Below are 25,980 nucleotides of genomic sequence, written 5' to 3'. Positions count from 1 at the left end.
AATACAAAAATTAGCCAGGCGTGACGGTGCGTGCCTGTAATCCCAGCTACTCGGAAGACTGAGGCAGGAGAATCGCTTGAGCCCAGAAGGCAGAGGTTTCAGTGAGCCGAGATCACGCCACTGCAGTCCAGCCTGGGCAACAAGAGCGAGGCTCCGTCTCGAAAAAAAAAAAAAAAAAAGAAAGACAGAAAAAAAAAAAAAGCATTAGAACAGGTAAGCAGGATGAACTGATTAAGTTCACAGAAAAAAATGGGTGGATTTCCAAGTTTATGCAGAAGGATAGCTGCAACACATTCAGCTTTGCGGTGAGGAATTCAGGACACTCATGCTCCAGGACACCAGAACCCACAGTCCACAGATCCTGGGGTTCATGATGACCCTGTATTGCAGGGGGTGACCAATAGTCACAAAGTGGTCATAGGCCATCACAGTCTGCAGAAATACATTCATCCCTGCAAAGAGTAGGAAAAGTTTGTAATTCTGGAAAAGTTTCTTGGGAAAGGACATTGCCTTGCTTCTCGGAGAAAGAAATTTGTGATCATGAAGGGAGACCTGCTTCCAGAGGTCCATACGGGGAGGAGATTGCACGAGTGTCCTTCCGCGTTTGCTTTATTATACTCAGGGACATCATCTCTGTCCTCCTCTGCCTGGCTCCAAATATTCACATTAAAAATGCTTAGACTCCTTTTACTTTTATTTTAAGTTCAGGGGTACATGTGCAGGATATGCAGGTTTGTGACATAGATAAACGTGTGCCATGGTGGTTTACTACACCTATCAACCCATCACCTAGGTATTAAGCCCGGCATGCATTAGCTAGTTTTCCTAATGTTCTCACTCCCCTCACCCCCCAACAGGTCCTAGTGTGTGTTGTTCCCCTCCTTGTGTCTATGTGTTCTCATTGTTTAGTTTCCACTTATAAGTGAGAGCATGTGGTATTTGATTTTCTGTTTCTGTGTTAGTTTGCTGAGGATAATGGCTTCCAGCTCCATCATGTCCCTGCAGAGGACGTGAACTTGTTCCTTTTTTATGGCTGCATAGTATTCCATGGTGTATATATACCACATTTTCTTTATCCAGTCTATCATTGATGGGCATTTGGGTTGATTCCGTGTCTTTGGACATGAACAGACACTTCTCAAAAGAAGACACTCCTGCAGCCAACAAACATGAAAAAAAGCTCAACATCATTGATTATTACAGAAATGCAAATCAAAACCACAATGAGATACCATTTCATGCCAGTCAGAATGGTGATTATTAAAAAGTCAAGAAACAACAGATACTGGTGAGGTTGCAGTGAAATAGAAATGCTTTTACATTGCTAGTGGGAATGTAAATTAGTTCAATCACTGTGGAAGACAGTGTGGTCATTCTCGAAGATCTAGACCCAGAAATACCATTTGATCCAGCAATGCCATTACTGGGTATATATCCGAAGGAATATAAATCATTCTATTTCAAAGATACATGCATGAGTATGTTCATTTTTGGACTCTTATAACCTGCTCTACCATCTTTTAATCTTGGGAATATCTGTAACACAGACGATTCTTCTTGCATCAATTTATTTCTCCAGTTCTTCTAGGAACTCCAACTGTTAATAGAAATCTTATCTTCCTGGTTGCCAGAGTATAGCATCTCGTAAAAATACAAAATAGACATGGAGAAAACCTAAGATAGAATTCATACACATTTAATTTCAACAGAAGTATAAAAGTCTTGCATGTCTGTTTCTCCCTCTGGTAGATCATTTTATTTTTCATTCATTTATTAACTCCCCTATTGTCTATAAGCAGATGGTGTTTTTCCACCTTTGGCTCTGGGTCTTGACAATAACTCACTTGGGAGGAGTGTGATTCCCTGCAACAGTTGACATACATCTTGAACATGTGACATGGTTTGTCTAACAGACTGTGAGCAGTCATGACATGTTTAATGCCTGTGAAGAAACTGTAAGAGGCATTGTGAGATTCCACCACTTCTCTTAATCTTCCTCTTTCAAATTGTCCTTGCCATCCAAAATTCAAGAACTAACTAGATTTGGGCAGTCCTATGAACTGAATATTTTTATTTCCTTAAAAAATGCATAGGTTCTAATTCTCCGTGTAAAGACTTCTCCAACATAAACTCCTACAGGATAAAAAAGCATGATATTAAACCATTTATTATTGAAATGGCTTGTTACATAGCAGTAGCTTACTGATACATTAGTCAATGCAAACAGAACTAGTGACATTCAGAATTATCTTCTGCCTCTGGTTTTTTCACAGTTGTTCTGATAGTTCAAGAAAACATTTGTGATTACCTGGTTATTCATGTTTGTTTCAGATAACTATATTAAAGTGAGACAACTTTGAAATTGCCTTCTGGGTAACCAGGAGAGGTTGGAAGTACGTGTAGGTTTTTGCAGGGATAAACTGTGACTCTAATTCACAAGTGTCTATTGACAGAGGCAATATTGGGAAGAAATTCAATGTCTTGTGTGAGTCATCATTTCATTATGAGGACTGAAGAGAGTGTAGACTACTAAAGGAGCAAAGCAAATTATGATGTATTAAATACACATATTGTTCACTTACCTACACTTTAATGCTTATGAGACAGTATTTAAAGGAGGAGATATTTTTAGAACAATGCAAGGAGTCATATTTGTAGGGAGCAGTAGAAACTTTTAAGCAGAAACAGCGAGATGGTACATTGAAATAGTACAGACCATGATACCAAATCCTTCACTCAGATGAAGAAACCTGATTACGCATGGATACCAAGTCTCCACACTTCCAGGAGTAGATGTACCTCATCAAAAACAAATATTCCACGTATGTTTATTGCGGCATTATTCACAATAGCAAAGACTTGGAACCAACCCAAATGTCCAACAATGATAGACTGGATTAAGAAAATGTGGCACATATACACCATGGAATACTATGCAGCCATAAAAAATGACGAGTTCACGTCCTTTGTAGGGACATGGATGAAATTGGAAATCATCATTCTCAGTAAACTATCACAAGAACAAAAAACCAAACACCGCATATTCTCACTCATAGGTGGGAATTGAACAATGAGAACACATGGACACAGGAAGGGGAACATCACACTTCGGGGACTGTTGTGGGGTGGGGGGAGGGGGGAGGGATAGCATTGGGAGATATACCTAATGCTAGATGACGAGTTGGTGGGTGCAGCGCACCAGCATGGCACATGTATACATATGTAACTTACCTGCACATTGCGCACATGTACCATAAAACCTAAAGTATAATAATAATAATAATAATAAAAGAAAACAAACAAACAAACAAACAAAAAAAACAAATATTCCATAGTCATAGTCATTCAGTGCATGACTGATCATTTTATTCCATCACATTTATGGTTATCTGTGACTCTAAGGATGTATGAGGTCAACTGATACATGAAAATGTGACTTTCTATGTAAACTGCATCTAAAACATGTATTTGACAAGATATATTTTCCTACTGCTCTTTGTCAGAAAAGACAGGCACTGTTGACATTGAGCTGAAATACAGCATAGGACCCCAGTGAGGAGCGTAAAATGCCTTGTCTAGTGTTGAAACACAGGCAAGTGTGTGTAAACACACTAGTGTTGAAACACACTAGTGTTGAAAGGAGTTAGTTAGCTTGCCTTGGGTAGATAGCAAGATAAGGGTCCCCAGAAAGCCCCCAACTCATGGGTCAGTGCCTCATCCTCACATGATTTAAAAAAATCAGCCTGGGGAAAAAAATCAAGCTGCCGGCACCAATAAGGGAACAAACACAGGGCCTGTGCCTGGAGACATGCCCACAGCTGCACAGATAGGAAAAAAACCTCTGGCCCATTTGGATAAAAACTTTCACAAACCTCTGGCTCACTCAGATAAGAAGCAAGTCCTGGCATAGAAATGCCTTTGTCCTTTGTATACTCAGCGGACTCCCAGGAGAAAGTTTCTCCTTTTGTGGGCGTGAGAGCAGTGGGGGTTCCGGTGGGCACTCTACTTTTTTTGTTTTGGACTTTGAGTCCAGCCTCTATGAATCATCACTTCAGCCCCTGATTGATCCTGGACCAAGGTCCTGGGCCAAGCTTTCTGAAAGGTACCAGGCCAAGACCCTGAGCCAAGCTGAGTCAGTGTTCTCCAAGACAGCCTGCAGACTAAGCACATTGCTTCCCCTTTCCAGTCCATAAAAACCTCAGAACGGGCCTCACAGGGGGCATCCCATTCAGGAACCCCTCTCTGCTGGCAGAGAGCTTTCTTCTTTTCCCTCCAACCTCACCTCTGTGTCCACGCTCCTTAATCTTCTTGAATGTAGGACGAAGAACTCTGGGTTTTATCTCAGATGAGAGATTGTTACATGTTGGTGCATTGCTGAGACCTCAGGAGTATGTTCAAGTTGACATTTTCAGGAAGAATAGTTAAGGTTGTCATAGAAAAGGAAATGACAGACTCAGAAATAGAAAACTGTGGGCTCAGATATTCATCTACCATAAAACTATATTAATGACCTTACAGTTGCCAAGCGTAGTTAATTCTTTGGGATGAATATAACTCACCCCTGTATGAGAAAACCTTCCATTTGTTTCTGGACCTAGTTTGGATATAATTTTAGAAAAATGACAAAGGACAAAAACAGTTGCATATCAGAGCAGAAAGCTTTATTAAGAAAAAGTGTACATTTTCTAATGTCATCAAGGTTAAAGAAATCTAAAGTCCAGAATATAAATACTAGGAGAAAATTCTACTTTCACAATCTGATCCATGAATCATAATTTCTGGCTAGGGGATTTAGAGCTCTGATATCTCAAGAACTTCTGGAAAATGGCCCTCTTATTTTTGCTCTCTGAAGAATCGATTCAGAGCTCTCTTTATGTCTTTATTCCTCAGGCTGTAGATGAAGGGGTTCAGCATGGGGGTGACCACAGTGTACATCACTGAGGCTGCAGCATTTGAGAGTGAGTTGTGGGTTGCAGCAGAACTAAGGTACACACCTACGCCTGTACAATAAAATAAGGAGACAACTGAGAGGTGAGATGCACAGGTGGAAAGTGCTTTATTCACCCCCTGAGCTGATGAGATTGAACATATGCGACAAAGTATCTTAAAGTAAGAGTAAAAGATTCCAGCCAGGCATCCCCCACCCAGCAGCACACTTGTAAAATTCATCACCACGTCATTAAGAAAGGTGTCGGAACAGGCAAGGTGGACGACCTGATTAAGTTCACAGAAAAAATGAGGGATTTTCAATTCTGTACAGAAGGACAGCTGCAACGCCATTCAGCTATGTAACAGAGAATATAGGACACTCACGATCCAGGACACCAGAACCAGCAGTCCACAGAGCCAGGAGTTCATAATGACTGTGTAGTGCAGGGGGTGACAGATGGCCACAAACCGGTCATAGGCCATCACAGTCAGGAGTAAGCTGTCCAGCACTACAAAGAGTACAAAAAAGCACATCTAGGTGATGCAGCCTGCATAGGTGATGACTCTGCTCTGTGTCTGGATATTCACCAGCATCTTTGGGACAGTGGTAGACACAAAACAGATGTCTGCAAAGGACAGGTTGGAGAGGAAGAAGTACATGGGGGTGTGGAGGTGGGAGTCTGAGATTGTGGCCAGGATGATGAGCAGGTTCCCGAGCACGGTGACCAGGTACATGGACAGGAACAGGCCAAAGAGGAAGGGCTGCAATTCTGGTTCCTCTGAAAGTCCCAGAAGAAGGAATTGTGAAATTTGTGTCTCATTCCCTGGTTTCATCTTGTTGATGTGACTTCCAAAAAAGAGAGAGAAAGAGAACATGACACAAGCATGCATTACAAACATATCAGAAATATTCTCACTTATATTCTATAGTCAAGAAGTTAATATCAGCCAGGTGCAGTGGCTCACATCTGTAATCCCAGCACTCTGGGAGGCCGAGGTAGGTGGATAATCTGAGTCAGGAGTTCGAGACAAGCCTGGCCAACATGGTGAAACCCTGTCTCTACTAAAAAACATTCTAAAATTTTAACGAGAAAATTTTTCATGCATGTGCGGAATATATGGTGAAATTTGACATGTCCAAGGCACTGCCTAGACAATGAGTAAGTGGTGCTCTGAGGTCAGCAGTTTGAGACCAGCCTGGCTAACATGGCAAAACCCCGTCTCTACTAAAAATACAAAAAAAAAAAAAATTAGCTGGGCATGGTGTTGAGTGCCTATAATCCCAGCTACTTGGGAGGCTGAGGCATGAGAATCGCTTGAACCCAGGAGGTGGAGTTTATGGTGAGCCGAGATCACGCCACTGCACTCCAGCCTGGGCAACAGAGTGAGACCCTGTCTTAGAAAAAAAATAATAAAATGGCCAGGTGCGGTGACTCACGCCTGTAATCCCAGCACTTTGGGAGGCTGAGGCGGGCGGATCATGAGGTCAGGAGTTCGAGACCAGCCTGGCCAACACGGTGAAACCCTATCTCTCCTAAAAATACAAAAATTAGCCGGGCGTGGTGGCACATGCCTGTAATCCCAGCTACTCAGGAGGCTGAGACAGGAGAATTACTTGAACCCGGGAGGTGGAGGTTGGAGTGAGTCAAGATCACGCCACTGCATTCCAGCCTGGGCAACAGAATGAGGCTCCGTCTTAAAAAATAATAATAATAAAATAAAATAATACATAAATTAAAAACTCCCTACAATTTAAAGGTGAATGAAAAATACAAATAAGTTTTTAAAATGCCATCCACAATGTCCGATGGTGATGCATCCTATGAAGAAGGAGGTTAGAAGGAAAATATGGATGGGGCATTAGATTTTACCAGATGTTCAGACAGGACCAGCAGAGAAGGTGACAATGGAAGGGAGACCATAATGAAGACAGGGTGGGGGTCACTATGTTCCCTGCAGAAGTGTGTGCAACGCAGAAGAAATGATCAATGAAAGACCCCCACGAATGTGCTTCTTTCAGATATTCGAGGACTACAAAGAAGACAGTGTGGCAGGGGAATGAGCAAGAGGTGAGAGCTGTCGGAGGATGTTGGGGAAGGAAGTGTCCTCATAGCTGCTGAAACGAAGACACAAGGAGTCCCTCTGTCCAGATATTATGCCTTTTCACTGTATTAATTTGACTGCAAAGGTGTTTCATGAATTGCAGTGCATGCCCATTCTGTTTGCTGACATTTTCTTGAGATCTGGCTTTTATACGATGGGTTACCTTTTGAAATATAGAGCTCGGGTTCCCTGTCTCTGAAATCTGTGCTCACCCTAAAGTCGTGCACCCACACATGTACACACACAGAGAGAACGCATCCACACATGCAGCCATGGCTTCCTGGGGCCATGTTACTCCCTCACGCTTCTCATCCCACTCACAGTATTAGAAAGGAATGGATACCTCGAGGTTACGTATGGCAAATTCTTAATATCAAATTATCTTTCCCCAAGAGGATACAGATATGGTACCTAGAAGTTCCAGTTTGGAAACTTCCCATGCATACGTAACCTCGAGGTTCCATTTTGGGATGGCCTTTTCCTGCCCTATGTTTAAAGAATAAAAATCTGCTTAATAAGCAGAGAGGTGGCTGCCTTGGTGGCTCATGCCTGTAATCCTAGCACTTTGGGAGGCCGAGGTGGGTGGATCACCTGAGGTCAGGAGGTTGAGACCAGCCTGGCCAACATGGTGAAACCCCATCTACTAAAAATACAAAAATTAGCTGGGCATAGTGGCGCGTGCCTGTAATCCCAGCTACCTGGGAGGCTGAGGCAGGAGAATCTCTGGAACCCAGGAGGTGGAGGTTGCAGTGAGCTGAGATCGTGCCACTGCACTCCAGCCAGGGTAACAGACAGAGACTGTGTCTCAAAAACCACCACCACAACAAACAAACAAACAAAAAAGCAAGAGGCAGAGAGAGAACAATTAATTGGATCTGAAGGGAAAAATAATCTAATAAGCTCACATAGTCCCTGAGAGACCTTAAGGAAGAAAAGACTCCCTTAGTTTTGAAAACTTTCCAACTCCCATTATATCCCTGAGGCCCAGCAAAAATCAGAAAAGACAAAGGAAATTTACCAAATATCAAACATGGTGATATCTTTTCTGTGTCAAGACACTGATATTTTGAGAACCCCTATGGAAAAAAATGAGCAAATGATATAAACCAACTATCCAAAAAGGAAATACAAAAGGAAATGCTGGCCACCTCGTTTATTGTGCCGGTGTCTTTCCTGTGCATTGTGTGATGTTTATCAGCTTCCCTGTTCTCTACTGACCCTCCCCAGGGTAACAGCCAAACCAGTCATTGCTCAATGTTCCCTGGGGACAAAATTACTCCCGGGTGAGAACCAGTTTTTAACATAAAAATCACAAAATATTTCCATACCAGTTATCAACTGAGAAAGGGGAAGACAAGCTTTAAAACAAACAACAAACCCATAGTCAAATATAAAAAGCACATGTGTTATGCATAGCAAACTACTCAACCGTTGTGTAAACACTGTATGAATGTGTATGTGTGAATTCAGAAAGAGAAGGTTTATGAGAAACCAAAATCTTATGGAGAAAAGAATATAAGTGAGGATGCTATTTGGTTAAGGATAGTTATTTCAGTTTATGGCTGCATAGTTTAAATTAAACAATATACATTAGATGAGCATCCACAAAACTACATATAGAATCTATGTATAGGTAAATCATCCTAAGGCAAGAAATAGAAGTAGGAAGATAAACAAATATATAGCTAAATAAAATTTAGAACTTTTATGCCCAAAAATATTCCCTTAAAAGCCAATGAAGAAACAATAACCTTTAAAAGTCATTGGAAATGCTGAAATCTATATAAAAAGGAACAGATAATGCTAAATCAAGATGGCGATCATATCTGTGAATCTTTGCGCACACCCAGTAATAGTTTAAGACAGCAACAAGAAATCTCTCTCAAACCAATGAGTCCTGGAAAAAAAAGAGTTGCCACATTGAGTGGGGTTGGAACTTTAAACTGGTAGCAAAGGGGATTCGAATTTCGTAGAAATGAGAGTGTTACAAGGCATGGGGGAAACAACCTGGATACAGCCATCAGACTAAATACAGGTGTTCATGAACTTAAAGTTTCTCGGTCTCAGCACTACCGAAATTCTGGGCTGGATTATTTATTGTGTGGGGTCTGTCCTGGGCATTGTGCTATGTTTATCAGCTTCTCTGTTCTCTATTGACCCACCTCAGAGTGAGTGAAATACATCCCTGCTCAGTGTCCCCTGGGTGACAAAATCATGTCCAGTGAGAATCACAGTTTTAAAATGAAAAATCCCCAAATGTTTTTGTCACATTGGTATAATAGGAAAATAAAGAAGAAAACAAGTTAAAAGCTACACCAAAATATAAAGAATATTTGTGATATGCATAGGATACTATTCATGCATTTTTATAAACTCTTCATGAACGTATATGTGTGCATAATATAGGAAAAGAAGGTTTAAAAGAAACTAAGTTCTTATGGAATAAAGAATGTAAGTAAAGATGCAATTAGGTTAAAAATGATCATTTCAAAAAACTGTCACGCCTGTAATCCCAGCACTTTGGGAGGCTGAGGCGGGTGGATCACCTGAGGTCAGGAGTTCGAGACCAGCCTGGCCAAATGGTGAAACCTTGTCTCTACTAAAAATTCAAAAATTATCTGGGCATAGTGGCAGGCACCTGTAATCCCAGCTACTTGGGAGGCTGAGGCAGGGGAATTGCTTGAACCCAGGAGGTGGAGGGTGCGGTGAGCCGAGATTGTTCCACTGCACTGCAGCCCGACAGAGTGAGACTCCATCTCAAAAAAAAAAAAAAAAAAAAAAAATTAGCTGGGCGTGGTGGAGCGTGCCTGTAGATCCAGCTACTCAGGAGGCTGAGGCAGGAGAATCGCTTGAATCCGGGAGGCGGAGGTTGCAGTGAGCCGAGATTGTGCCACTGCACTGTAGCCCGACAGTGTGAGACTCCATCTCAAAAAAAAAAAAAAAAAAAAGAATAAAAATCTGAAGTAAAATTTATATAAACATATAAGATATGGCCGGGTGCGGTGGCTCACATCTGTAATCCCAGCACTTTGGGAAGCCAAGGTGGGTGGATCACAAGGTCAGGAGTTTGAGACCAGCCTGGCCAATATGGTGAAACCCCATCTCTACTAAAAATACAAAAATTAGCAGGACGCGGTGGTAGGCGCCTGTAGTACCAGCTACTGGGGCCGGAGAATCGTTTGAACCTGGCAGGCGGAGGTTGCAGTGAGCTGAGATCGTTCCATTGCACTACAGCCTGTGAGACACGGTGAGACTCCATCTCAAAAAAAAAACAAAAAAACTAAGTAATAATTTAATGATACCAAATAGGTCACTAAGTCAAGATTAAATCACTCAAGCCCTAGAAATTAAAGAATATAAAATGTAGAGAGGAAGTAGTATCTAAGGTAAAAATTTGATCCTATATAAAGATAAATATTTACATATGTTTATGAGAGATAAAAGTGATCTTTCATCAGATGATAAAGAATGATTTTCAAATGATGGCCAAAGGCGATGCAATGTTTAGAAATAGATAGAGCCTCAAAAGCCAAAAGGCATAATAAAGAGAAAAGAGGTGTGAAAACGAGTTGGACATGTATATATAAAGGCAGTTTACTTAGCCAAATGATGCAGACCTCTCTACCTTTATAACGAAATGAGAGTGATATGATATAACTGTCAGAGGCATGTGAATCAGAGCAACTCCATCTTGAATAGGGGCTGGGTAAAATGAGGCTGGGACCTACTGGGCTGCATTCCCCACGGTTAAGGTATTCTCAGTCACAGGATGAGGTAGGAGGTCAGCAAAGGATACAGGTCATAAAGAGCTTGCTGATAAAACAGCCTGCAGTGAAGAAGCCACCAAAACCCACCAATACCAAGACGGCAAGAGAGTGACCTCTGGTGGTCCTCACTGCTACACTCCCACCAGTGCCATGACAGTTTACAAATGCCATGGCAACGACAGGAAGTTACCCTCTGTGGTCTGAAAAGGGAGGCATGAATAATACACACCTTGTTTAGCATATCATCAAGAAATAACCATAAAAACAGGTAACCAGCAGCCCTGGTGGCTGCTTTGTCTATGGAGTAGCCATTCTTTTATTCCTTCACTTTCTTAATAAACTTGTTTTCACTTTACTCTATGGACTCGCCCTGAATTCTTTCTTGCGCGAGATCCAGGATCCCTCTCTTGGAGTCTGGATTGGGACCCCTTTCCTGTAACATCTTTTTGGTGAAAGCTAAAGGGACTAAAGTGAGGAAATCCCAGACCCAAAGGCTAACTTTGGGTAAGTGGTGGGGTCCCGTAACATAACCAATGGAAAGATTAGACAACATAAAATTTATAAACTTTCACACGTTCCATGAAAACACATTCATATTTACATAAAAGAACTAAATGACAAATGTCAAAATTCATAAAAAATCTCAATTTTTATCTTTTAAAAAATGCAATAAAAAACACTACAAGGCTGGGCACAGTGGCTCATGCCTGTAATCCCAGCACTTTGGGAGGCCAAGGAGGACAGGTCACTTGAGATCAGGGGTTCAAGACCAGCCCAGCTAGCATGGCGAAACCCCATCTCTACTAAAAATACAACACTTAGCCAGGCATGGTAGCCCCTGTAATCCCAGCTACTGGGGACGCTGAAGCAGAAGAATCTCTTGAACCCAGGAAGCGGAGTTGCATTGAGCCGAGATCTTGCCACTGCACTCCAGCCTGGGCGACAGAGCAAGATTCTGTTTCAAACAAACAAACACACTACAAACCCACAATACAAAAGCAAATTGCACAGAATTTGCAATAGAGTGATAAATGTTTGACAAACACAAATACATTCAGCCTCACTAGTAAGAAAATAATTACAAAGTAAATGTTAGCATACTACTTTTTAACTATGAAATAATTTTTAAAGTTTCATTTGAATACTCAGCATGAGAGAAGAAAAATGAAAAATGTTTGCCTCATGAATTTCTGTTGTCAGGTAGTATTTGGAAGAAGTTTATTGGTCTGAAGACTTCTCATCAATGTGGAAACATACTCAGATATTCCCATTCTTAAATATAAAAAAAAAAAAATGCCCTCACTTCATTGTATATCCCTCCACAGCTAATACCTTATTTCTTTCTTTTCTCCACTTAATTGCAAAGATATTTTGGCAAATGTTCTACTTTTATCGGAACCACTTTAAACCTCCCATTTCCTCTTCTAACTAGGCTCCCATTACTGTGACTTAATTGACAACAATCACCCTTCATTGCTGAATTTATTGATCACTTCTCTTTTTAGCATTAAAAATGATTACATGAATCAATTAATCAAGCAAACAACCACAGTGTTCTCTCTGCTCTGGGCTAGGCTGCATTGGCTCTTAGGTGACCTCGGGTCCATGTTCACAGGTTTCCATTCTTTCTGATCCTTTTCTTTTTTCTTTTTCTTTTTTTTCTTTTCTTTTCTTTTTTCTTTTTTTTTTTTTTTTCTGAGATGGACTGTCACTCTGTCACCCAGGCTGGAGGGCAGTGGTGCAATCTCAGCTCACTGCAACCTCCACCTCCCAGGTTCAAGTGATTCTCCTGCCTCAGCCTCCCGAGTAGCTAGGAATAGAGGCATGCACCACCATGCCTGGCTAATTTTTGTATTTTTTAGTAGAGATGGAGTTTCACCTTATTGGCCAGGCTGGTCTCAAACGCCTGACCTCGTGATCCACCCACTTTGGCCTCCCAAAGTGCTGGGATTACAGGGGTGAGCCACAGCGCCCGGCCTTCCTGATCCTTTTCTACAGTACTTACTGTGTTCTCAGACTCACCTTGATGGGTTTCCTGAAAGGAAATGTCTACATGAAAGCGTGACTTCCTCTCTAGCTGGGTGATGATGGAGACTGAAACTCTATTCCAAGACAAGAAACCAGGAAAGGTGAAGCATCAGTACCGGAGCCAGATTTAGGACTGCAAAAGAAAGAACCGTGTCCCGTCCAGCCCAAGGTTGCATACACTGAAAGCCAACAGGACAGGAGATATTTACAGCTTCATATATCTGCTCATGAGGCACATTTTCTCTTGTTATTCCACTCCTGAGCACACCATGTCCCTGTGGGACATTGCTCTGCACTGAAATAATTTTTTTTATTGTATCCTCTATTCCCAAGACACCAGATTAAATGCAAGGTGAATCCAGTCTTTATTACTTTCTCTCCATGGACTTTCTTCTCTTCTAGAGACCTGAACTCTTAAGAGGTTATCAAAACCCTGAGGAAAATTTGTTTCCAAAGTCTAAATTGAGGAACTTGTCTCAACTATGTACCTTGGATATCAAACGCATTGACTTGTGGTGGGAGCAAAGTCCTTGATATCTTCAGGAATTTACTATTCTCTATAACAAGGGTCTGCACTATGTTCTCTTAATATAAAACCATGGGTACAATATTCCTTGGCTTCGTGATTCTTTAGCAAACAATTAGAAATGTCATACTTATCGCACAGGCGAAGAGCTGTCACTTAATCCTTCGTTTATCAAACATTTGGTAATTGTAAGACATATCTTTAGATGTCTTTAGATGTTTCTATGCTAGCTTCTCTGAGATTAGCACCTTGGAAAGAATATCTTGTAAATTTTTCAAAATTCATTTAAATTCACAGATACAATAGTATGTATTTATTGTGTACAACGTGATGGTTTGAAGTATACATACCTTGTGGAATGGTTAAATCTAGCAAATTAATACACGCATTACCTCACATTTTTATCATTTTTGTGTTATGAACACTTAACATCCGTTCTCTTAGCATTTGTCAAGAATGCAGTAAAATATCATCAGTCGTCACAGTCACCATGTTGTACAATAAACATCTTGAATTTATTTATCCTAACTGCAATTGTGTATCCTTTGACAAGTATCTCCTCACCCCTCTTCCTGCAACCTTAAACCTATAGAACAGATGCCCCCAGGAAAACACCGACTAAAGATAGTCAGGGATGAAAAGGGGATACCCTAATGGGAATAGATTGACAGGCAAATTATACTAACTTATAGAATAAAGGTTACTGGAGATTAGTAGGTTGGGAGGGAGGGTTGGGGAGATATTGGTCAAAGGATACAAAAATTACAGTTGGGGGAAGGAGTAAATTCAAGAGATACGTTTTATAGCGTGGTGACTATTATAAATGGTAATATTTTGTAATCTCCAAAAATATTAAGAGTGGATGTTGTATTCTCACAAGAAACACGAGGACAATGTGAGGTCCTGCAGATATTAATTAGCCACATGTAGCCATCTCACAATGATATTTTGTGTATATTTCAAACTATCACATTGTGCATGATAAATACACATGATTTTATCTATCAATGTAAAAATGTTTTTTATTTTCTTTTTTATTTTTATGTTTTAATGATTCTTTTAATTTTTTAATTTTTATTTATTTATTTATTTATTATTTATTTATTTATTATACTTTAAGTTCTGGGATACATGTGCAGAAGGTGCAGGTTTGTTACATAGGAATACATGTGCCATGGTGGTTTGTTGCACCCATCAACCCGACATCTACATTAGGTATTTCTCCTAATGCTATCCCTCCCCTAGCCTCCCACCCCCTGACAGGCCCTGGTGTGTGATGTTTCCCTCCCTGTGCTCATATGTTCTTATTGTTCAACTCCCTCTTATGCCCTCTTATGAGTGAGAACATGCAGTGTTTGGTTGTCTGTTCCTGCGTTAATTTGCTGAGAATGATGGTTTCCAGCTTCATCCACGTCCCTGCAAAGGATGTGAACTCATCCTATTTTTGGCTGCATAGTGTTCCATGGTATATATGTGCCACATTTTCTTTATCCAGTCTATCATTGATGGGTATTTGGGTTGGTTCCAAGTCTTTGCTATTGTAAATAGTGCTGCAATAAACATACATGTGCATGTATCTTTATAGTAGAATGATTTATAATCCTTTGGGTATATACCCAGTAATGGGATTGCTGGGTCAAATGGTATTTCTGGTTCTAGATCCTTGAGGAATCACCACACTGTTTTCCACAAGGGTTGAACTAGTTTACACTCCCACCAACACTGTAAAAGCATTCCTATTTCTCCACATCCTCTCCAGCATCTGTTGTTTCCTGACTTTTTAATGATTGCCATTCTAACTGACGTGAGACGGTATCTCATTGTGGTTTTGGTTTGCATTTCCAGTGATGATGAGCTTTTTTTTTCATATGTGTGTTGGCCACATAAATGTCTTCTTTTGAAAAGTGTTCATATCTTTCACTGACTTTTTGATGGGGTTGTTTGTTTTTTTCTTGTAAATTTGTTTAAGTTTTTTCTAGATTCTGGATATTAGCCCTTTGTCAGATCAATAGATTGCAAAAATTTTCTCCCATTCTGTAAATGCCTGTTCACTCTGATGATAGTTTCTTTTGCTGTGCAGAAGCTCTTTAGTTTAATTAGGTCCCATGTGTCAATTTTGGCTTTTGTTGCCATTGCTTTTGGTGTTTTAGTCATGAAGTTTTTGCCCATGCCTATGTCCTGAATGGTATTGCCTAGGTTTTCTTCTAGGGTTTTCATGGTTTTAGATCTTACGTTTAAATCTTTAATCCATCTTGAGTTAATTTTTGTATAAGCTGTAAGGGAGGGGTCCAGTTTCAGTTTTCTGCATATGGCTAGCTAGTATTCCCAATATCATTTATTAAATAGGGAATCCTTTCCCCATTGCTTGTTTTTGTTGGGTTTGCCAAAGGTCATATGGTTGTAGGTATATGGTGTTATTTCTGAGGCCTCTGTCCTGTTCCATTGGCCTCTATATCTGTTTTGGGACCAGTACCATGCTGTTTTGGTTACTGTAGCCTTGTGGTATAGTTTGAAGTCAGGTGGTGAGATTCCTCCAGCTTTGTTCTTTTTGCTTAGGATTGTCTTAGCTATATGGGCTCTATCTGGTTCCATATAAAATTTAAAGTAATTTTTCTAATTCTGTGAAGAAAGTCAATGGTAGCTTGATGGGGATAGCATTGAATCTATAAATTACTATAGGCAGTATGGCCATTTTCACGGTACTGATTCTTCCTATCTATGAGCATGGAATGTTTTTCCATTTGTTTGTGTCCTCTCTTATTTCCTTGAGCCATGGTTTGTAGTTCTCCTTGAAGAGAACTTGTAAGTTGGATTCCTAGGTATTTTGTTCTCTTTGTAGCAATTGTGAATGGGAGTTCACTCATGATTTGGCTCTCTGTTTGTCTGTTATTGGTGTATAGGAATGCTTGTGATTTTTGCACATTGATTTTGTATCCCGAGCCTTTGCTGAAATTGCTTATCAACTTAAGGAGTTTTTGGGCTGAGACGATGGTGTTTTCTAAATATACAATCATGTCATCTGCAAACAGAGACAATTTGACTTCCTCTCTTCCTATTTGAATACCATTTATTTCTTTCTCTTGCCTGATTGCCCTGGCCAGAACTTCCAATACTATGTTGAATAGGAGTGGTGAGACAGGGCTTCCTTGTCTTGTGCCGGTTTTCAAAGGGAATGTTACCAGGTTTTGCCCATTCAGTATGATATTGGCTGTGGATCTGTCATAAATAGCTCTAATTATTTTGAGATACATTCCAGCAATACCTAGCTTGTTGAGAGTTTTTAGCATGAAGCGGTGTTGAATTTTGTCAGAGGCCTTTTCTGCATCTATTGAGATAATCATGTGGTTTTTGTCACTGGTTCTGTTTATGTGATGGATTACATTTAATAATTTGCATATGTTGAACCAGGCTTGCATCCCAGGGATGAAGCTGACTTGATTGCGGTGGGTAAGCTTTTTAATGTGCTGCTGGATTCAGTTTGCCAGTAGTTTATCGAAGATTTTAGCATCAATGCTCATCAGGGATATTGGCCTGAAATTTTCTTTTTTTGTTGTGTCTCTGCCAGGTTTTGGTATCAGAATGATGCTGGCATCATAATGAGTTAAGGAGGATTCCCTCTTTTTCTATTGTTTGGGATGGTTTTAGAAGGAATGGTACCAGCACCTCTTTGTACCTCTGGTAGAATTCAGCTGTGAATCTGTCTGGTCCTCGGCTTTTCATTGGTTGGTAGGCTATTAATTACTGCCTCAATTCGAGAACATGTTATTGGCCTATTCAGGGATTCAACTTCTTTCTGGTTTAGTCTTGGGAGGATGTTTTGTGTAGAGGTACTTACAGTATTCTTGGATGGTAGTTTGTACTTCTGTGGGATCAGTGGTGATATCCCCTTTATCATTTTTTTTATTGTGTCTGATTCTTTTCTTTCGTCTTTATTAGTCTGGCTAGTGATCTATCTATTTTGCTTAGTATGTGGGCCAGATAGCACTGTCTCTCACTCACAGCTTCCCTTGGTTAGGGGAGGGAGTTCCCCAGCCCCTTGCGCTTCCCTGGTGAAGCAACACCCTACCCTGCCTTTGCTCACCCTCTGTGGGCTACACCCACTGTCTAACCAGTCCCAGTGAGATAAGCCAGATACTACAGTTGGAAATTCAGAAATCATCCACCTTCTGCATTGGTCTCCCTGGGAGCTGCAGACCAGAGCTGTTCCTATTCGGCCTTCTAACCCGGGAATCCAAAAAGGCTTTTTAATTAACTTTTTGGCATGGAATACAAGTGATAGAGTTTCTGATAGGTTTGTAATGCATGCTTGTGGCATGTTCTCTTTCTCTGTTTTTTTTGGAGGTCACATCAACAAGATGAAACCAAGGAATGTTACACGAATTTCAGAATTCTTCTTCTGGGACTTTCAGAGGAACCAGAATTGCAGCCCTTCCTCTTTGGGCTGTTTCTCTCCATGTGTCTGATCACCGTGTTTGGGAACCTGATTATCATCCTGGCCACACCTCAGACTCCCACTTCCACATACTCTACAAACCTGTCCTTTGCAGACATCTGTTTTGTCTCTACTATTATCCCAAAGATGCTGGTGAATATCCAGACACATAACAAAGTCATTTTGCCTATGCAGGCTGCATTGCCTAGATGTGCTTTTGCCTACTCTTTACAGGATTAGATAGTATTCTTCTAACCATAAGGGCCTATGATTGGCTTGTGGCCATCTGTTGCCCCTGCATCATGACCCCAGGCTCTGTGGACTGCTGGTTCTTGTGTCCTGGATCACGAGTGCCCTGAATTTCTTGTTTCTAAGCTTAATGGTGAGGCCACTGCCATTTTGTATAGACTTGGAAATCCCCCACTTTTTTGTGAACTTAATCAGATTGTCTACTTTGCCTATTCTGACACCTTTCTCAATGACATGGTGATGTATTTTGCAGCAGGGGTGATGTATGTTGGTCCCCTCACTGGGATCCTTTACCCTTACTCATGACAGTTTCCACCATACTTGCAATCTCACCAGCTTAGGAAAAGTACAAGGCATTTTCCACCTGTGCATCTCACCTCTCAGTTGTCTCCTTATTTTATTGCACAAGCCTAGGGGTGTACCTGTAGGGACCAGCCCCACAGGGTCGGTGGGTCTCTCCCTGTGTGTGGTGACGAGAGAGTGTAGAAATAAAGACATAAGACAAAGAGATAAGAGAAAAGGCAGCTGGACCCGGGGGACAACTACCACCAATGCATGGAGACCTGTAGTGGCCCCGAATGTCTGGCTGCACTGTTATTTATTGGATACAAGGCAGAAGGGGCAGGGTAAAGAATGTGAGTCACCTCCAATGATAGGTAAGGTCACGTGGGTCATGTGTCCACTGGACAGGGGGCCCCTCCCTGCCTGGCAGCCGAGGCAGAGAGGGAGAGGAGACAGAGAGAAAGACAGCTTACACCATTATTTCTGCATATCAGAGACTTTTAGTACTTTCACTAATTGACTACCGCTATCTAGAAGGCAGAGCCAGGTGTACAGGATGGAACATGAAGGCAGACTAGGAGCGTGACCACTGAAGCACAGCATCACAGGGAGATGGTTAGGCCTCCAGATAACTGCAGGAGAGCCTGACTGATGTCAGGCCCTCCACAAGAGGTGGAGGAGCAGAGTCTTCTCTAAACTCCCCCGGGGAAAGGGAGACTCCCTTTCCTGGTCTGCTAAGTAGCGGGTGTTGATCCTTGACACTTTTCGCTACCGCTAGACCACGGTCCGCCTAGCAACGGGCATCTTCCCAGACGCTGGCATCACTGCTAGACCAAGGAGCCCTTCTGGTGGCCCTGTGTGGGCATAACAGAAGGCTCGCACTCTTGTCTTCTGGTCACTTCTCACTGTGTCCCCTCAGCTCCTATCTCTGTATGGCCTGGTTTCTCCGCTTATGATTATAGAGCGAGGATTATTATAATATTGGAATAAAGAGTAATTGCTGCAAACTAATGATTATTGATATTCATATATAATCATATCTAAGATCTATATCTGGTATAACTATTCTTGTTTTATATTTTATTATACTGGAACAGCTCGTGTCCTCGGTCTCTTGCCTCGGCGCCTGGGTAGCTTGCTGCCCACATCTCCCCAATTTTATTAACTAGGATCACCATCATCATCATTGCTTGTCGTTGACTTAGGACTTGGTTTCGGACTCCTTGGAGGCATCTGCAGACTGAAAGGAGACAACATAAGCATACCAATATTAATAATGCCGGTGACAACAATGATCCTCCGAAGGGTTTGAGCCATTTGAAGGGATTAAAATCAGATAATTGTTTAGTTATGCCTTCAAAAATGTCTGAGCCAGGAACGGTGGATAAATGGGCTTGTGAAGCCTCGAAAATTTGCTCTTTAAGTTGTGAAATATCCAAGGTTAAGTTATCATCCCAGGCTTTTAAATGTCTTGAAACCTCTTCCCAGCTATGTTGATCTTTATTATAAGCATAAGGTGTTATGTAATAATCAGAAGTATTCCAATCACACTGTAATTGCATACAGTGTTCCAAGTTCATAACTCTATCTCCCAGCCAGATTACACTTTGGCGGAGATCATTAATTTGATTAGCTAATTTTTGATCAATTTGAGCCTTAGAATTCCAAAGTCTGGAGGAGTTTTTCTGCCATGCTTCAACATATTGAGCGGTTTGAAGAGAATTGTGGATGGCAACTCCAGCAGTTGCTGCTGCTGCAGTTACTGCAATTAGTCCTACAAGGACTGCAGTAAGAGTAAAAATAAATCTCTTTGTTCTTTTGAGGATACCCTTGAGGACTTCATTGACTATGTGTATAGAGGGGGAAGACTCCCATGGATGACGTAAAGAAACTGGTATCCATACCCCCTCCCTAGCCCTTACCAAGAGAATACTTGTAGTGGGATTAAAAGTTGCATCAATGCAAGTGAACAGCTTACAGTTATCACATTCTATAGTTTGTGCATCAAGCACAATAATTATATTTCCAACCAACAGCATGTAAGGGGGTTTGACGCAGCTCCTGATGGGTATCACCCGTTCAGAAATGAGGGTGATGTTGAATGTGGGTGTTTTGGTTTTAGTACGAAGGAGTTGATAGGTAGTGTTCCATATCCTTATTCCTGACAAAGCTGCAGCTAATTTCCATAGTTCAGGATGTTCTGGGGTAACAAAGGGATGAATCATTTTTGGTCTAGGAGGAGCAATGCCTGTGTCCATCCATTTAAATGGGTAAGGAGACAACCATTGTCTCAGTGTGTAAGACTGCCATCCTTGCTCTATGTAATCTAAGGAATAAATAAACTCTGAGTATAAGGTATTTTTGCCGGAGCAATCTTGCCAATAATGTCCTTTTGGAGCCCAATCAATAACAATACCCATGGCTAGAGTTTGGAGTACAACGGCCTTAGGAGCATTACAATTATCCCATAAAATTGAAGTCACTATAAACGGCCCTTTTGCAGGTTTCTTTGGACAGTCTGGCAGTCCTTTTGTTTTATTAGGTTTGGTAGTGAGAGGAATTCTCCATGCCTCATGTGGGGTACCTTTGACAGTGAGAAGTTGAAAAGAGTTAGTACTGAACACATTATGTACTTGATAAGAATCATTTGTAAAGGACGGTACAGTCCACATCCAATTCTGGTCAGGATTAGCTAAACAGCCAGGCGACTTCCCAATGCATAGTGGTGGATATTTATAGCCAATTGACAGATTAAAGTGCATACTTTCTTTTTCCGGTTGAGCTGGAAACCGATCATCATTAGGGATCAGCATGAATGCACTATTATTAGTGTAAACTTCTGCTGGCGAGTCCATCCAGGAGACAGACCGAATTAGACGGGGAAAAGGAACATATGCCCAATAAGTATAATTTTGGGTTGCCCTGACCAGTGGTATACTTACCGCTGCACTGACTACCATAAAGGCAGCCAGAATTATATTACCAGTCATTTTTGGGATTCCTTTTTCTGTTAAGAATTTTTCTGTTTGATGAGATAAAATCTTTATTTGACCCCAAGTAGATGGGGTTGACCCCAAGTAGGTGGGGTTGCAGGTCACACAGCGAGATTTTGCCTCAATGTGGATGTCATGAAGTTTATGTGTCAGGCAGTGAAAGTTGCTCTTTTGTTTCCGATGGGTCTTTGCCTTTTGTTTCTGGGAGCGTTTCATCTTTGGAGTTATGGTGCAATTTTAATTGTCGGGAGGGGACCCACACAGGCTGTAGTCCTTTTCCTGGGGAAACACAAGCAAAACCCCTATCCCAAGTTATGACTGTGTCTAATTCCCGTGTGTTAGTTTTTAAGTCCTTCCACCATATCCGCATTCCTGTTTGTGGATTTAATTTATTTCCAGTGAAATGTTGTTCTGCAGCTGTGAAAGGTTGATTTCTTGTTAAGTTTAAGAAATTTAGTGTGAAGAGAGCCAGATTTAATTGGGCATGAGGAGTAAGAGCATCTCCCTTTGATTTAGTATCCTGTTTTCGAAGTTGATCTTTGAGTGTTTTATTGGCTCGTTCAACCAAGGCCTGTCCTCGAGAGTTATAGGGGATGCCAGTTGTGTGAGTAATTGCCCATGTCTGAGTAAACTTTTTAAAAGCAGCACTAGTGTAGCCGGGGCCGTTATCAGTTTTTAGTTTCTCGGGACAGCCCATAACCGAGAAACAGGAAAGCATATGTCGTTTAACATGAGCTGTACTTTCTCCCGTTTGACAAGTGGCCCAAATAAAATGAGAAAAGGTATCAATAGTTACACGTATAAAAGAAAGCTTGCCAAAAGGAGGATAATGAGTCACGTCCATTTGCCAAAGAGCATTCTATGAAAGTCCTGTAGGGTTAACTCCTGAAGACAGTGGCTGTAAAATTAACACCTGACAAGTAGGACAGTGACGCACAATGGTTTTAGCTTGTTTCCATTTAAGGGGGAACTTTTTTCGGAGTCCCGCAGCATTGACATGAGTTAAAGCATGAAAATTTTCTGCATCTGTAAAAACTGGAGTAACTAATGTATCAGCTCTGGCATTTGCTGCCGAGAGGGGTCCGGGGAGGGGTGTGTGGGCCCGAATGTGAGTAATGTGGAAAGGAGAAGACCTTGCTCTGAGCACAGACTGAAACTTTTGAAAAAGAAAGAATAGGTTATCATCAGGCAGAAATTTGATTAAGGCAGTTTCAATGTTGCAAGCAACATGTACTACATACGCTGAGTCAGAGGCAATGTTAACTGGCTCAGGAAAATCTTCAAGGACAGCCATAACAGCAAGCAGTTCAGCTTGTTGTGCTGAAATAGCTCCTGTGTTAAGAACACATTCTCTGCGTCCTGTATATGCTGCTCGGCCATTAGAGGAAGCATCAGTGAAAACCGTGACAGCTTCAGGTAATGGGGTGTTTCTAGTAATGTTAGGTAAAATCCAAGAAGTGAGTTTAAGGAACTGAAATAATTTTACATTAGGATAGCGATTATCAATTATACCTGGGAAACCTGCCAAATGCACTTGCCAAGCGATGCAAGTAGCAAAAGCCTGTTGAACTTGTAAGGGGAACAATGATTTTTTGGGGCTCTGTTCCCGAATGACGAAGGAGACGAGGACGAGCCTGACCAATTAAGGTAGAAATTTGATCTAGATAAATAGTGTCCGTAAAGAGTTGTGTGGGAGAAAACACCGTTCAATTAAATTATGTCCCTGAATAACGAGTCCTGTTGGTGAATGTTCAGTGGGAAAAATTAGTATTTCAAAAGGTAAATGTGGATTCACTCTGGTAACCTGAGACTGTTGAATGCATTTTTCTATAAGTCGCAATTCAGAATCCGCCTCAGGAGTCAAGGACCTTTTACTGTGTAAATCAGGATTGCCCCGTAATGTTGCAAAAAGATTAGACACAGCACAAGTAGGAATGCCTAGGGAGGGACGAATCCAATTAATATCTCCAAGTAATTTTTGGAAATCATTTAGCGTTTTTAAGGAGTCGCGTCTGAGTTGAACCTTTTGAGCCTTAATGACCTTGTCCTCTAGCTGCATTCCTAAATAGTGATAAGGGGAAGAAGTCTGAATTTTTTCTGGGGCGATAACCAAGCCAGCTGCTGTGACTGCTTGTTGTAAAGCAGAAAAACAAGATATTAATACAGAGCGTGAAGGTTCCATGAGATCAGCCGCCTGCTCAGCAAGATCAACGGGCTGTGGGTGATTTTGTGCTGCTGGGGTGGCAGGTACTGGAGGTTGTAAAATTACAGGAAATTGCCAGGTTTTGGGATCCCCGTATTCCCTTGCCTGAGCTATAGCCCTTATAAGAGGAGTGTCATTTTCAGGGTTGTATGTAATTTGTTGCTTATGAGCGGCAATGGTAGTATTGGCAACAGCAGTCCCGACCGGACCAGAAGCAGAAAAAGGGCTAGAATTTTGAATAGAAGGAGAGTTGGAAAACTGAAAGCCAGGCTGAGACCAGATTACCTGCTGAGAAGGTCTTTCATGGGCCTGAAAACCAGGCTGCCACGGCAAGTGCAGACCAGGCTTCAAGGGAGCCTGTAACTCTAGCCGAGTCTGAGTAGGAGGAAAGGAACCAGGCTTCAAAGGAGCCTGTGACTCTAACCAAGTCCGATTTATAGGAAAGGGACCAGGCTTCAAGGGAGCCTGTGACTCTACCCGAGTCCGATTTGTAGGAAAGGATCCAGGCTTCAAGGGAGCCTGTGACTCTACCCGAGTCTGATTTGCAGGAAAGGGACCAGGCTTCAAGGGAGCCTGTGACTCTACCCGAGTCTGATTTGCAGGAAAGGGACCAGGCTTCAAGGGAGCCTGTGACTCTACCCGAGTCTGATTTGCAGGAAAGGGACCAGGCTTCAAGGGAGCCTGTGACTCTACCCGAGTCTGATTTGCAGGAAAGGGACCAGGCTTCAAGGGAGCCTGTGACTCTAACCGAGTCTGATTACTTAGTACTGGCTTGTACCATGGTGTCCCCGGAACACTCTGAGTACTCTAGCTTACCACCAAGCTTATTGACCGCAATCCTCAGGATCTCTCCTTGAACTCCTCCGCTGAATCCCGCACTCAGGGTGCAACTTCACACAGTGAGGGAGAGCCCCACGTCGGAGCGCCAGGTGTAGGGTCCAGCCCCACAGGGTCGGTGGGTCTCTCCCTGTGTGCGGCGACGAGAGAGTGTAGAAATAAAGACACAAGACAAAGAGATAAGAGAAAAGGCGGCTGGGCCCGGGGGACCACTGTCACCAATGCGTGGAGACCGGTAGTGGCCCCGAATGTCTGGCTGCGCTGTTATTTATTGGATACAAGGCAAAAGGGGCAGGGTAAAGAATGTGAGTCATCTCCAACGATAGGTAAGGTTATGTGAGTCATGTGTCCACTGGACAGGGGGCCCTTCCCTGTCTGGCAGCCGAGGTAGAGAGGGAGAGGAGACAGAGAGAAAGACAGCTTACACCATTATTTCTGCATATCAGAGACTTTTAGTACTTTCACTAATTGACTACCGCTATCTAGAAGGCAGAGCCAGGTGTACAGGATGGAACATGAAGGCAGACTAGGAGCATGACCACTGAAGCACAGCATCACAGGGAGACGGTTAGGCCTCCGGAAAACTGTGGGCGAGCCTGACTGATGTCAGGCCCTCCACAAGAGGTGGAGGAGCAGAGTCTTCTCTAAACTCCCCCGGGGAAAGGGAGACTCCCTTTCCTGGTCTGCTAAGTAGCGGGTGTTGTTCCTTGACACTTTTCGCTACCGCTAGACCACGGTCCGCCTGGCAACGGGCGTCTTCCCAGACGCTGGCGTCACTGCTAGACCAAGGAGCCCTTCTGGTGGCCCTGTGTGGGCATAACAGAAGGCTCGCACTCTTGTCTTCTGGTCACTCCTCACTGTGTCCCCTCAGCTCCTATCTCTGTATGGCCTTGTTTCTCCTAGGTTATGATTATAGAGCGAGGATTATTATAATATTGGAATAAAGAGTAATTGCTACAAACTAATGATTATTGATATTCATATATAATCATATCTAAGATCTATATCTGGTATAACTATTCTTGTTTTATATTTTATTATACTGGAACAGCTCGTGTCCTCGGTCTCTTGCCTCGGCGCCTGGGTGGCTTGCCGCCCACATGTGCCTTAGTTCTGCCATGACTCAAAATTTACACTCAGGTGCAACTATGTCAGTGATGCATGCTGTGGTCACCCCCATGCTCTACCCCTTTATCTTCAGTCTGAGAAATAAAGACATAAGGAAGGCTCTGAAACAATTCTCCAGAGGGAAACACTAAAAGGGTCACTTTTAAAGAAATGCATGTGATTCCAGAGCTCTATGCCCCAAAACCAGAAATTGGGATTTAAGAATCAGATTGTGGAAGTGGAACATGCTCCATCTATTAATTTCCTGGAGTTTGAGTTTCCTTGATCTCAGCTCCTTGATAGAATGTGTGCTATTCCCCTATGAAGCTTTCTGCTCTCTGATATCCAACAGTTTTTTGCATTTATCATTTTACTCCTTTCCCATAGTAATTTCCAAACTAGCATCAGACACGACTTGGGGATTCTTATTTGTCTGGTACAGTGGTGAGTCATACTCATCCTACAGAATCAACTATACTTGGTAACGGTGAGGTCACTAAGATGTTTCATTGTAGGTGACTATT

General features: G+C 42.0%; 2 pseudogenes; one reads left to right on the top strand and one right to left on the bottom strand.

Moving 5' to 3' along the window:
* Positions 1–4,792: 4,792 nt before the first annotated feature.
* Positions 4,793–5,770, bottom strand: LOC100450069 (olfactory receptor 7A17-like; annotated as a pseudogene).
* A 959-nt stretch (positions 5,771–6,729) lies between these two features.
* On the top strand, positions 6,730–25,608 carry LOC100449716 (olfactory receptor 7A10-like; annotated as a pseudogene).
* Positions 25,609–25,980: the final 372 nt, after the last annotated feature.

Source organism: Pongo abelii, chromosome 20 (assembly GCF_028885655.2).
Source record: "Pongo abelii isolate AG06213 chromosome 20, NHGRI_mPonAbe1-v2.0_pri, whole genome shotgun sequence".
Lineage (NCBI taxonomy): Eukaryota > Metazoa > Chordata > Mammalia > Primates > Hominidae > Pongo > Pongo abelii.
The sequence above is the reverse complement of the archived record's forward strand: the minus strand, read 5'-3'. Positions and strand labels throughout refer to the sequence as shown.